Source organism: Aquarana catesbeiana, linkage group LG02 (genome assembly GCF_042186555.1).
Source record: "Aquarana catesbeiana isolate 2022-GZ linkage group LG02, ASM4218655v1, whole genome shotgun sequence".
NCBI classification, from domain to species: Eukaryota; Metazoa; Chordata; class Amphibia; order Anura; family Ranidae; genus Aquarana; species Aquarana catesbeiana.
Genome location: NC_133325.1, coordinates 3,160,510 through 3,174,229, shown reverse-complemented (window position 1 = coordinate 3,174,229; position 13,720 = coordinate 3,160,510).

Genomic DNA, 13,720 nt, shown 5'->3' with positions numbered 1-13,720 from the left:
TCATCGCTGTCCACCATTCTGTCCCCCCAACATCACTGTCTGCTATTCTGTCCCCTTATCACTGTCTATCCTTCTGTCCCTACCATAACTGTATGCCATTGTGTCCCTACCATCACTGTCCGCCATTCAGTCCCCACCATCACTCTACGTCATTCTGTCCCCACCATCACTGTCCGCCATTCTGTCCCCCCATCACTGAATGCCATTCTGTCCCCCACCATCACTGAATGCCATTCTGTCCCCCATCATCACTATCCGCCATTCTGTCCCCTACCATCACTGTCCGTCATTCTGTTCCCCTCATCACTGTCCGCCATTCTGTCCCCCTCATCACTGCCCCCCATTCTGTCCCCCTCAACACTGCCCGCCTTCTGTCCCTACCATATCTGTCCATCATCTATGCCCCGCCATCTCTGTCCATGTCTATCCCCCTCTCATAGCATACTTCTGCTCTGTTCCCCGCTATCAGTGCCCTTCCAGCTTTAGAAACCTACCTGAGCAGCAGCATCCCAGCCAGCAACCAACATGAGGAGGAAAGCAGGCTGTACACTTAGAGAACGAAGCTCTGCATTCCCTCTTACTTCCTGTCACACCATCACTGTCTGCCTTTTCTGTCCTCCTCATCACTGTCCGCCATTCTGTCCTCTCATCACTGTCCGCCATTCTGTCCCCACCATCACTGTCCGCCATTTTGTCCGAACCGTTACTGTCTACGATTCTGTCCACCTCATCACAATAGTTTTCACAAAGCTCGATCTGAGAGGGGAATACCATTTTGTGAGGATCAAGGAAGGCGACGAATGGAAAAATGTATTTAATACCAGGATTAGGGATGAGCCGAACACCCCCCGGTTCGGTTCGCACCAGAACCTGCGAACGGACTGAAAGTTTGCGCAAACTTTAGAACTCCATTAAAGTCTATGGGACTCGAACGTTCAAAATCAAAAGTGCTAATTTTAAAGGCTAATATGCAAGTTATTGTCCTAAAAAGGGTTTGGGGACCCGGGTCCTGCCCCAGGGGACATGTATCAATGCAAAAAAAGTTTTAAAAACTGACTTTTTTTGGGAGCAGTGATTTTAATGATGCTTAAAGTGAAAAAAAGTGAAATATTCCTTTAAATATCGTACCTGGGGGGTGTCTATAGTATGCCTGTAAAGTGGTGCGTGTTTCCCGTGCTTAGAACAGTCCCTGCACAAAATGACATTTTTAAAGGAATAAAAGTCATTTAAAACTTCTTGCGGCTTTAATGTAATGTCCGGTCCCGGCAATATGGATGAAAATCAGTGAGACAAACGGCATGGGTACCCCCCCAGTCCATTACCAGGCCATTTGGGTCTTGTATGGATATTAAGGGGAACCCCGCACCCAAATTAAAATAAGGAAACAGCAGTATACAGGCGGTGCAAACAAGACAGGGACTGTAGGTTTGTTGTTAAGTAGAATCTGTTTGTAATTTTGAACTGGTACATTTTTAAAGTGTAGCTCCAGCCAAAAAAATCTATTTTAAGCTTTTTGGAAAACATAGGGAAGGGTTATCACCCCTGTAACATTTGTTTTGCTGTCTGTGCTCCTCTTCAGAAGTTTTCACCTCACTTTCTGTCCCAATGATAAATGTTTTTTTTTTTAAATTTGGGGTTTTTAGTGAAACAAGGATTGGTGATAAAGCATCAGTGGAGAGGAGACATGTTTTTCTCATATTAACTCTTACAGGAGAGAACTTTTTTTTAAATTGTTTGTTTATTGAAAGTTTACCATGTTATACAATGATATAACAATATACACACACAAATCAAATGAGATAACATAAGAAAAAAGTCCATCTCTAGGGATCCACGTCTTCACATTCTATGAATAGACAAGGGTAGGAATAATATACAATAACTAGTGATTGATATATAAAATATACACATCTAGTGTAGGGGAGAGAAGTTAGTTAAAAAAAAAAGAGACCAACAATAAATTATTCTAGGCATTGGTAAGCTACATGAACATCATGTCTGATTGGGTTTCTCCAAATTATATTCAGAAGCATCCCACGGTTCCTATATTTTATCGAAACTAGGAAGGGTTTCTTCAATAATAGCTGTAAGGTGTTCCATCCTGTGATATTTAGAAATTGTGCAAAGGTAGGGGGAGCTTTGGTCAACCAGCACTGGGGAATGGCCCGTTTAGCTGTTGGTAGAACGAAAGCCATCAACTTCCTACGATGTTTGGACATTTTTGGGATCGGAAGGCCTAGCAAAAGGTGTATTGGATGAAAGGGGATAGAGATGTTCAAGATCTTCTCTAATGATGCGTGAATCTGTGTCCAAAAAGGCAATAGAACGGGGCAATCCCAAAATATATGAATATATATGAAAATATATGAAAATGTGTGCCTATGGACATACCACATCTCCAACACAAGCCTGAAGTTGTCAGTTTGTGTTTCATCAAGAAATCTGGAGTCCTATACCAAAACATACAGACTTTGTAGGCTGTTTCTTTGTGGGTGACACATCTGGATACTTTTGAAGTAGCTTCCCAGATCTTCCTCCATTCTTGTAGAGCAATTGGCCGTTCTAAGATGTGGGACCATTTACGCATGTATGCGTGGGTGTGTTCTGTAAGAGGGGGAGTTTCTTGCAGTATTTTGTATATAGTGGAGATCAGGCCGGGTTCATGAGGACCTCTGGAGCACGTCAATTCAAATTGTGTGGGTATAGAAAGTGTCAGTTGTGGTAGTTTTTTGGAGAAAAAATGTTTAGTTTGAAGAAATGAGTAAAAGAGTTTCCTCGGAATTCCATGTTTAGATTGTAGTTCTGAAAAGGTAAGTAGTTTGCGTGTTACCAGATGGACTATATGGCATAGCTGGAATATACCTGCTTTTGTCCAGGGCAACATGGCTTCATAGGATAGGCTATCCGGAATGTCTGGATCAAAGGTGATGTTTATTAAAGGGGAACAATGGGATGTGAGTGAGAATTTACCCGAACATTTTTTCCAAATTGAGAGAGTGAAGAGCATGGGATTTAGGTATATCTTACGTAGTTGGGCGAAGGATTTATCCGTAGATGGCCATAATAGACTACATGGATGAGCTGGGATTGTAATGCTCATCTCAATTTCGGACCAGTGGTTAGGAGCGAATCTAGATGTCCAAGAGGCTATAGCCCTCAAGTGTGTAGCATAATAGTATTTGACTATATCCGGTGCTCCTAGGCCCCCTCTATTTTGGGGTGATAGAAGTACTGAGCTGGCTACTCTATGTGATTTATTATCCCATATAAAATTTAGAAAACTTCTCTGTAGGGTTTTGAGCTGAGACAATGGAATCATCACTGGCAAGGTTTCAAAGAGGTATAAAAGTTTCGGGAGGATCGACATTTTAAGAACATTTATCCTACCTAAGAGGGAGAGAGGGTATTTCGTCCAGGTTTTCAATAGGTTGTTGATTTCAGTGAACATAGATGGAAAATTACCTTGGAAAATATGTAGAATACGAAGGGGTCAAATAGACTCCAAGGTATTTTAGTGACTGAGGACACCATCGGTAGTAAAAATTACCTTGTAGGGTCGAAATTGCATCTTCCGAGATATTAATAGGGAGTGCTTCTGTTTTGGTTGAATTGATTTTATAACCAGAAATATCCCCAAATAAGGCTAAAGTTGTGTGAAGTGAGGGAAGTGATATGTGAGGATGGGTTAAAGTTAAGAGGATATCGTCTGCGAAGAGTGATAATTTGTATTCCCGTTTTCTTAACCGGACTCCACTTATGTCTGGATGGGATCTGATGGCCTCTGCCAGGGGTTCTAAGCTAAGGATAAAAAGAAGGGGAGATAGAGGACAGCCCTGGCAAGTACCATTAGTTAAAGTGAAAGATGGGGATACATGTGAAGCCATCTGCACTTGGGATGAAGGTGAGGAATAAAGTGCTTTTAACGCTTGTACAAAGGGACCGGAGAAGCCATATTTACATAATATAGCAAACACGAATGACCAATTCAAGCGGTCAAACACTTTCTGAGTGTCTAGGCTAAGAATCAAGGCAGGTTTCTTAGTTTTCGTCAGGAGGTCAATAAGATCGATCGTTCTTCTAGTGTTGTCTCCTGCCTGTCTAGAGGGGACAAACCCGACCTTGTCCCCATGTACAAGCGACGGGAGGAGTAAAGAGAGTCTGCTAGCCAAAATTTTAGTGAAGATTTTATAGTCAGAATTAAGAGGAGCAATGGGTCTATAGTTATTGGGTAAAGAGGGGTCTTTCCCGGGCTTTGGAATGACTGTAATGAAGGTGTGGAGGCATTTCTCTGCTTCAGACAGATTGTCTAAGAGGGACGTTCTCTGAAGTTCACGATCCCGCCTGCAGAGATGCATTCACCTCTGAAGAAGGCCTTATGGGCTTCCCATAGGGTAGACGCCCCAGAGACTGAACCCTCATTAAATTCAAAGAATTCCTTCAACTTTCCCTGTAAATGGAGATGTATTTCAGGTACCTTGAGGAGAGACTCATTAAGGCGCCAATGGCATGTTCTAGGTGTAGGTTTTGACAGAAGGATATCTAGAGCAATGGGTGCATGATCAGACCATGTTATAGGATGTATTTCGGAATTCACCACATAGGGTAAAAGGGGGGCTGAGACAAAGAAATGGTCTAGTCTGGTATATAATTTATGAGGTGGGGAGTAAAAAGTAAATTGTTTGGCTAGTGGATGTTTTATCCTCCACGTGTCAAACAAATTGTGGGATCTTATCAATTTCCGGAATGCCGTGGAAATCCGCTGAACCTGAGGGGATGGAGCATGTGAAAAAAGGGCAAATCTATCCTTAGTAGGTGACATACACATATTAAAGTCTCCTCCAATAATTAAATATGGTTGACAATAAGGCTGGAGTTGTTCAAAGAAAATATCCATGAACCCAATCTGACCTGTATTGGGTGCATAAACGTTGGCCAGGGTGAAAGAGACGTTATTGTGATCACAATTCAGGAGGATAAATCTGCCCTGGGGGTCAGCGTAAGAAGATTTTACCTGAATAGATGAAGAGCGTTTTAACAAAATAGCTACCCCAGCCTTCCCAGAAGGGTCAGAGGCTATGAAGACGGTAGGAAATTGTTTAGAAGCAAATTTAAATGTCTTAAAATGAGTCTCCTGAATGATGATCACATCAGCCTTTGAAGATTTGAACTCCTTCAACGCCAGCCAACTCTTGCGTATAAAGCTTAAGCCCTTAACGTTACAGGAAAAAACACTTAAAGACATTTTTTTTTTTAGCACAAAGCAGTGGGAGCAATCACAATAGGGTGAAGATGTGTATATCATGATATGTGAGAAATTGAAACATAGACAATATATGCATTCAGATGGACATGTAGAAAAAAAAGGCATAGGAGCCTCTGTATACCAATATTGGATCAAAAAATGATCCCTTACAAAAATTTTTGGAAAAAGAAAACCAGAGAAAAAAGGAAAAAAAAATAGGAATAAATTTAAAAAGAAAAATTAAAACTAAAACCTGAATAGGATCAAAAAGGATCCATAGTAAAAAGAAAAAAAGATCTGAGAAAAATTTTTTTTTTCCCAGGGGGTCACCTTCTTGGGTCGTGACCATGGTGGAAAGAATGGAAAGAATGGAAAAAATGGAAAAAAGGGAAAAAAGGGGGGGCATGTCGACCTACGAAACTGGATACGTAGGCTTGGCCCCATCCGAACATCAATTAACAGAACAATCCACCTGTAAAATATAGATGGCTATAGAGTCGAGAATTATATGTATTATAAGGCAACCAAAATAGAACTGTGGAAGGCAAAAAAGAAACGTGGCCTAGCACGGCAAAGGGAAAACCAAATTCGAGTCAAATGGGAACCTCAGGTGAGACCCTTTGAAGATGTTGCTCCTTGAGGAGTGACAGGCGTTTTCCGCGATCTTTGACGAACTGGGGTCCAGATCTTCGCAGGTGTGGACAGAGTCCGGGAAGGTGGAATTTGGGGCTGTAAATCTTCATCCGGGATCGGAGGTAATCCTAAGTTCCTGACAAAGGATTCATATTCCTGCAAGTCTCTCATTGAGTATTGAGTCCCATCTTTGTTAACTGACAAGCGGAATGGAAAACCCCATCTGTAGGGGATTTGATGTTGTTGTAGGTGGGATGTAACTGGCCTTAGAGCTCGACGTTTTCCCAGGGTAATAGGAGACAAGTTGTTGAAAATTTGAATCTTAGCGCCTTTAAACTCCACTCGGGGTCTATTACGGGTGGCTACGGTCAGAGCCTCCTTGCTCTCATAGAAATGAAAGTGAGCAATGATGTCCCTGGGATTGGCACCTGGGGGAGGCTTAGGAGCCAGTTATCTGTGAGCCCTGTCAAGGAGCCAGTCTATGTCAGGAATGTGGGAAGCAAGCGTTACAAAGAGGTCCAAGAGAAAGGGGCAAATTTCCTTGTCAGGGACATTTTCAGGGACTCCCCTGATCCGTAGATTCTGACGTCTCTCCCTGTTTTTCGAGATCCTCTTGCTGCATCTGTAGTTGTGTAACTGAATTTTTTAAAGTAACATTTTCTTCCTCTAGTGCATGTATATAGTGGACCATGTCATCAAACTTGGACTCCAGCGTATCTGTGCGCTCCCCCAGTTTGTCTATCTCACCCCTAAGTTCATGAGCAAGTTTGCTTACTTCTTTGGTGATGGTCTGGGTGATGCTGTGAAGCAAAGCTTGCTGCTTGATGTCCAACACATCTACTGTTACAGGTTGAGACATAGTGGTGGGGGAATGGTTAGGTGTGAAGATCCTGAATGGTGGAGCTGGTCTGTGGTGGGCGAAGGGGAGCTAGCTAATGCGATCGTATTAGTCGCGATCGTATCATTTAGGACCGCAGCGTATGATGAAATATTTGGAGCTGGGGATTGCGGCTTATGGAGAAAACGATCCATAGGCTGATTGGGCTTGGTTGCGTCCTTTGAATTGTGACCTCGATATACATGCCTCTGATCACCGATCTTCCCCATAAACCGGTCGGGATGTAGATAAATGAATCCCCGAACAGTGGATATAACTCCCAGGTCTGTGGTTGCTATAGAAGCATAGCAGGATATTTTGATGTACGGATGAGGGCCAGAGCTTAGATTTTAAGTGTCAGCCATCTTAATAGACTATGGTTGCAACTGTCTACTTTTCAAATAGAGGTGGCTTTTGTGAAGGTTGCTTTTTACAGATCAGCTGAGGAGAGAGGTGACCGGGAGAGGCTGTGCTATGCCCACGTTCACACACCATTCAGGAGAAGTGAAGAAAGAGGGAATGATGAGGTGTAGAAGGAGTCCCAATATGGCCGCCGGCTTCCGGGTGTAGGCCGAAGCCGCGGTATTTCCTAAAAGGCTGCCGCCTGAGTGGGTGCCACTCCTATCTGGACTTCGTGTGTTCTACTGGGCTCAGGAAATTAATCAGCAAGTGAACGCTGTCAGGGGCTGTCAGGGGTTCCGCTGTACAGGGAGGTGGTAGAGGGGTTGTTACTCACTGTGACCAGGGAGCCGGAACGATAGGCCGCAGGCTTCAGCGCAGTGTTAGGATGAACGGAGCTCAGATACACTCAGATGGCTGTCAGATAGCTGATTGCAGCTGCAGAGACAACCGATGCCCGCCGGGGGTGAGGTGAATATGTCTTTTAGGATGGTTGTTGTATCCCCAGCAGGACGTAGAGTGCCAAGTAGGGATGAGCTTCGTGTTCGAGTCGAACCCATGTTCGACTCGAACATCGTCTGTTCGGTCGTTCGCCGAATTGCGAACGATATGGGCCGTTCGCGCCAAATTCGTGTGGCGCGTCACGGCCCATAATTCACTGCGGCATCGCAGTGCATTGCTTGCTGATGATTGGCCAAGCATGCAGTATGACCCGCATGCTTGGCCAATCACAGCGCCGCCTGAACAGAGAGCCTTATTTGGCCAAAGCCAAGGAGGCTTTGGCCAATTATGGCTCAGGGGATTTAGTACACGCCCCACACTATATAAGGCCGCCTGCACAGCAGCCCTGTGTAGTGTGTGTTCCGGTGTTCATTGAGAGAGAGACAGACAGTGTCATTTGATTTGAGTTAAATAGATTAGGCAGAACAGTCAGTCAGTTAGCTGCACTTACAGTGTATTGTGTATATATATGCATCCCAGGTGTTGCATATATATATATATACACTGTACTCAGTTTAGCTAGATCCATTCCTGTTATCTTCTAGACTATTTACATTTAGTGCAGTGCGTCCTGCTCACAGTGTTCAGCTAGATCCGTTCCTGTTAAATTCTAGACTATTTACATTTAGTGCAGTGCGTCCTGCTCACAGTGTTCAGCTAGATCCGTTCCTGTTATCTTCCTACTGACAGGCAGGCTTGTCTTGTTACAGTATATAAAGCTACCTGAAGAAAATTACTGGTGTTCTTTTGATCCTATTAGTACCACGGTCAGGCAGCTAGACTATTTACATTTAGTACAGTGCGTCCTGCTCACAGTGTTCAGCTAGATCCGTTCCTGTTATCTTCCTACTGACAGGCAGGCTTGTCTTTTTAAAGTATTTACAGCTACCTAAAGAAAATTACTGGTGTTCTTTTGATCCTATTAGTACCACGGTCAGGCAGCTAGACTATTTACAGTTAGTGCAGTGCGTCCTGCTCACAGTGTTCAGCTAAACCTACAAGTTAGTGGGGTGCGTCCACCTCACAGTGTTCAGCTAAAGCTACCTGTAGAAGGTTGGTGGTGTTCTCATACTACAGGCAGGTAGTTGATTTTGCTAGCTGCAGTATATATATATATATATATATATATATATATCCCAGCTTAGTGCAGCTACAGGCCATTAGTATGTCTGGAAGGCCAAGAAGGAGAGGCAGACAGTCACAAGCCAATAAGAGAGGGCAAGCAGGCTCTGTGTCTAGTGCTGGTCGTGGAGACGGTGCATCCTCATCAGCACGTGGCCATGGGACACGCTTGGCCTTTTTTTCGGCAGCTGGCCGTGTTGAGCCGCAACATGCGGAAGACTTGGTCGAGTGGATGACCAAGCCATCCTCATCCTCCTCATCCTCTCTCACCCATGCCCAGGGTGCTTTGTCTGGCAAAGCAGCGGCCTCTTCCCTCGGCTCAATGTCATCAGTGACTCCTTCCCTAGCTCCACCATGTCCTCCTGAGGAGTCCCTCGAACTGTTTGACCACAGTGTTGGGTACATGCTCCAGGAGGATGCCCAGCGTTTGGAAGGCTCTGATGATGATACTGAGCTCGATGAAGGCAGTAACATGAGCACGGACAGAGGGGGTGCCCAAGAAGGACAGCAATCTGGCAGTCATGCTCCCCCTGCTGCAGCATACTGCCGGGTTTGCTCCAGTGATGAGGAGGGAGGGGATGATGAGGTCACTGACTCAACGTGGGTGCCTGATAGGAGAGAGGAGGAGGAGGAGGAGGAGGAGGTGGCACATCACCAACGAGGCAGGATGCCCTCCAGGGGCCAGCCTAAGGGCAGCACATTGACTGCATCACATGTGCAGGGCGCTGCAGTCTCTGCGCGTTATTCAAAAAGTTCTTTGGTGTGGGCCTTTTTTGAGACGAGTGCATCAGATCGCACCGCTGCTATTTGCAACATATGTCTCAAGCGTATCTCACGTGGCCAAAACATCTCCCGCTTGGGTACCACATGCTTGACCAGACATATGTTGACCTGCCATGCAGTTCGTTGGCAAGCGCATCTAAAAGACCCACACCAAAGAACAAAGAGGACCTCTCCTTGCTCCTCATCAGCTGAGATTTCCAACCCCACTAGACCTTCAGTCCTCTCTGAGACCTGCACTGAGAGGAATGAAGGTGTAGAATTAGGTGTGTCACAGCCAAGTACTTGTGGGCAATCTGCTTTTGGTACACCGACGTCAGATTGTACCAGGCAAATTTCCCTGCCCCAGCTGCTGCACCGCCGAAAGAAGTTTGCGGTTCCTCAGTGGCAGGTACCCAAACGCCACTTTTTCTCACAGAAGGCGATTCCGGCTCTCTACCGGCATGTGGAAGGCAATGTCCATGCCTCGCTGGACAGGGCGGTCAGCGGTAAGGTGCATATTACCGCTGACTTATGGTCCAGCAGGCATGGACAGGGACGTTACCTAAGTTTCACGGCGCATTGGGTGACTCTGCTGGCAGCTGGGAAGGATGCAGGACAAGGTGCAGTAGTGTTGGAGGTTGTTCCGCCACCATGCCTCCAAAATGCTAATGATTGTGACACACCTCTCTCCTCCACCCCCTCCTCTTCTTCTTCCTCCATGGCCTCTTCCTCGGAACCAGCGGTGCTCCGTAGTCGTTCAAGGGGCTACGAAGTACGCAGGCCAAAAGATGCCATGCGGTGCTTGAGCTGGTGTGCTTGGGGGACAGGAGCCACACTGGGTAAGAGGTTCTGTCAGCTCTGCAGGGGCAGGTTCAGAGGTGGCTGACGCCACGCCAACTTAAGGCAGGAATGGTGGTTTGCGACAATGGCACCAACCTCCTCTCTGCCCTCCGACAGGGACAAATGACCCATGTGCCCTGTTTGGCTCACGTCCTTAACTTGGTGGTGCAGCGGTTCTTGGGCAGGTACCCGGGCTTACAGGATGTCCTGAGGCAGGCCAGGAAAGTCTGTGTGCATTTCCGCCGGTCATATAATGCCAGTGCTCGGCTGACGGACCTCCAAAAGGAGTTTAACCTGCCCAAGAACCGCCTAATCTGTGACATGCCCACCAGGTGGAACTCAACGTTGGCCATGCTGCAGCGGCTGCACACACAGCAGAGGGCCATCAATGAGTACCTGTGCGACTATGGCACCAGGACAGGATCAGGGGAGCTTGGTTTTTTTTCCCCACGCCAGTGGGCCATGATCAGGGATGCATGCACTGTCCTGTCACCATTTGAGGAGGCCACGAGGATGGTGAGCAGTGACAGTGCATGCATCAGTGACACTGTCCCCCTTGTCCACCTGTTGGAGCACACGCTGCATGGAATAATGGACAGGGCACTTGAGGCAGAACAGAGGCAGGAAGAGGAGGACTTCCTTAGCTCTAAAGGCCCCCTTTATCCAGACAGTGTTCCTGCGTGCCCTCCGATCACACAGGAAGAGGACGAGGAGGAGGAGGAGGAGGAGGAGGAAGATTGTGTCAGTATGGAGGTGGAGCCTGGCACTCAGCATCAGCAGCAGTCTTTAAGGGATCAGTCCCAAGAAACACATGGACTTGTACGTGGCTGTGAGGAGGTGGCTGCGGACTATGTCGTCCTTAGTGACCTAGAGGACTCCGGACCGAATGCCTCAGCAAACCTACGCTGCATGGCCTCCCTGATCCTGCAAAGCCTGCGTAAGGATCCTCGTATTCGTGGTATCAAGGAGAAGGACCAATACTGGCTGGCAACCCTCCTTGATCCAAGTTACATGGGTAAGGTTGCGGACCTTATCTTGCCATCGCAGAGGGATCAGAGGATGAAACATCTTCGGGAGGCCTTGCAGAAAGGTCTGTGCAACGCGTTCCCAGAGACTGGGAGGTTACAAACTCCTGTTTCTGGACAACGTGTTGCTGAGGCTTCGGTCAGTCAAAGAAGGAGCAGTGGAGAAGGTGGCCGTCTGACCGATGCGTTCAGACAATTTTTTGGTCCGCAGCCCCAAGGTATGATCGGTTCCAGCAACCATCGCCAGCGTCTGTTTTACATGGTGCAGGAATACCTAGGGGCAAGATCAGACTTGGACACCTTTCCCACCGAAAATCCTCTGGGTTACTGGGTCTTGAGGATGGATCACTGGCCAGAGCTTGCACAGTATGCAATTGAGCTACTGGCCTGTCCTGCATCCAGCGTTCTTTCGGAACGCACATTCAGTGCTGCTGGAGGCGTGGTAACCGATCACAGGGTGCGTCTGTCCACCGACTCGGTCGATCGACTGACCTTCATAAAAATGAATCAGTCTTGGATCACCACCAGCTACCAAGCACCTGATGCTGATGTAACCGAATAATTTTTTTTGAAATCTCAGATCCCTTCAAAGACTGCCTATGCTGATGCTGAGTGACTATCCCTGAGTAATTATCCTCTTCCTCCTCAATCATCACGCTGATAGCTTGTAAGAACATTTTTGGTTCTGGGCGCCACCACCAGTGCCTAAGGCACAATTTTTCAGCCCCTGTTTAACAGGGGCGTGTAATTACAATTTTTGATGTAATACTTTGCAGCAGGGCTCGTTCCTGCATTCCAACTAGAGTGTCTGTGAGGGGTTGCAGTGTTGTGGCACCAGCACCAGTGCCCAAGGCCCAATTTTTCTGCTCCTGTCTAACAGGGGCGTGTAATTACAATTTTTGATGCAATACTTTGCAGCAGGGCTGGTTCCTGCGTTCCAACTAGAGTGTCTGTAAGGGGTTGCAGTGTTGTGGCACCAGTGCCTAAGGCCTAATTTTTCAGCTCCTGTTCAACAGGGGCATGTAATTACAATTCTTGATCTAATATTTCACAGCAGGGCCCTGCGAGGGCTTACAGTGTTGTGGCCACAGCAACACCTAAGGCCCAAATTTCTGCTGAGTATATAGGGCAGGACCCTACTTTCAAACATCTAACTTACAAACGACTCCTACTTGCAAACGGAAGGAGACAACAGGAAGTGAGATGAAATCTACCCCTAGGAAGGGAAATTCTCTCCTGTAAGAGTTAATATGGGAAAAAAAATTCTCCTTTCCACTGATGCTTTCCAATCCTTGTTCCACAAAAAAACCCAAATTTTCAAAAAACATTTTTCATTGGGACAAAAAGTGAGGTGAAATCTTCTGAAGAGGAGGAAAGACAGCAAAACAAATGTCACAGGGGTGATAACCCTTCCCTATGTTTTCCAAAAAGCTTAAAAAAATTTTTTGGCTGGAGCTAAACACGTTAAAAATGTACCCCTTCAAAATTACAAAGAGATTCTACTTAAGAACAAACCTACAGTCCCTGTCTTGTTTGCACCGCCTGTATACTGCTGTTCAGAGTATATAGGGCCTGGTGGCCCCACACCTTTCCTTATTTTAATTTGGGTGCGGGGTTCCCCTTAATATCCATACAAGACCCAAAGGGCCTGGTAATGGACTGGGGGGTACCCATGCCGTTTGTCTCACTGATTTTCATCCATATTGCCATGACCCGACATTACATTAAACCCGCAAGCAGTTTTAAATGAGATTTTTTCCTTTAAAAATGACATTTGGTGCAGGGACTGTTCTAAACACGGGAAACACGCGTCACTTTACAGGCATACTATAGACACCCCCCAGGTACGATATTTAAAGGAATATTTCACTTTTTTTTTTTACTTTAAGCATCAGTAAAATCACTGCTCCCGAAAAAACGTCCGTTTTTAAAAGTTTTTTTTGCATTGATACATGTCCCCTGGGGTAGGACCCGGGTCCCCAAACCCTTTTTAGGACAATACCGTGCAAATTAGCCTTTAAAATGAGCACTTTTGATTTTGAACGTTCGAGTCTCATAGACGTCAATGGGGTTCTAACGTTCGCGCGAACTTTCGGTCTGGTGGCAGGTTCTGGTGCGAACCGAACCGGGGGGTGTTCGGCTCATCCCTAGTGCCAAGGAGAAGGGCCCGCAGGCCTCAAGATGGCGGCGGGCCTCGAGGCCCGGAGAGCAAAGGACCGTCTCAGGACAAGCTCGTCCGGGCTAGATATGCGCCTAATAGGCAGTTGTAAATGTTGCTTTCAATGTCCTGAAGGATATGCCAGGGTGAATGGTGTAAGC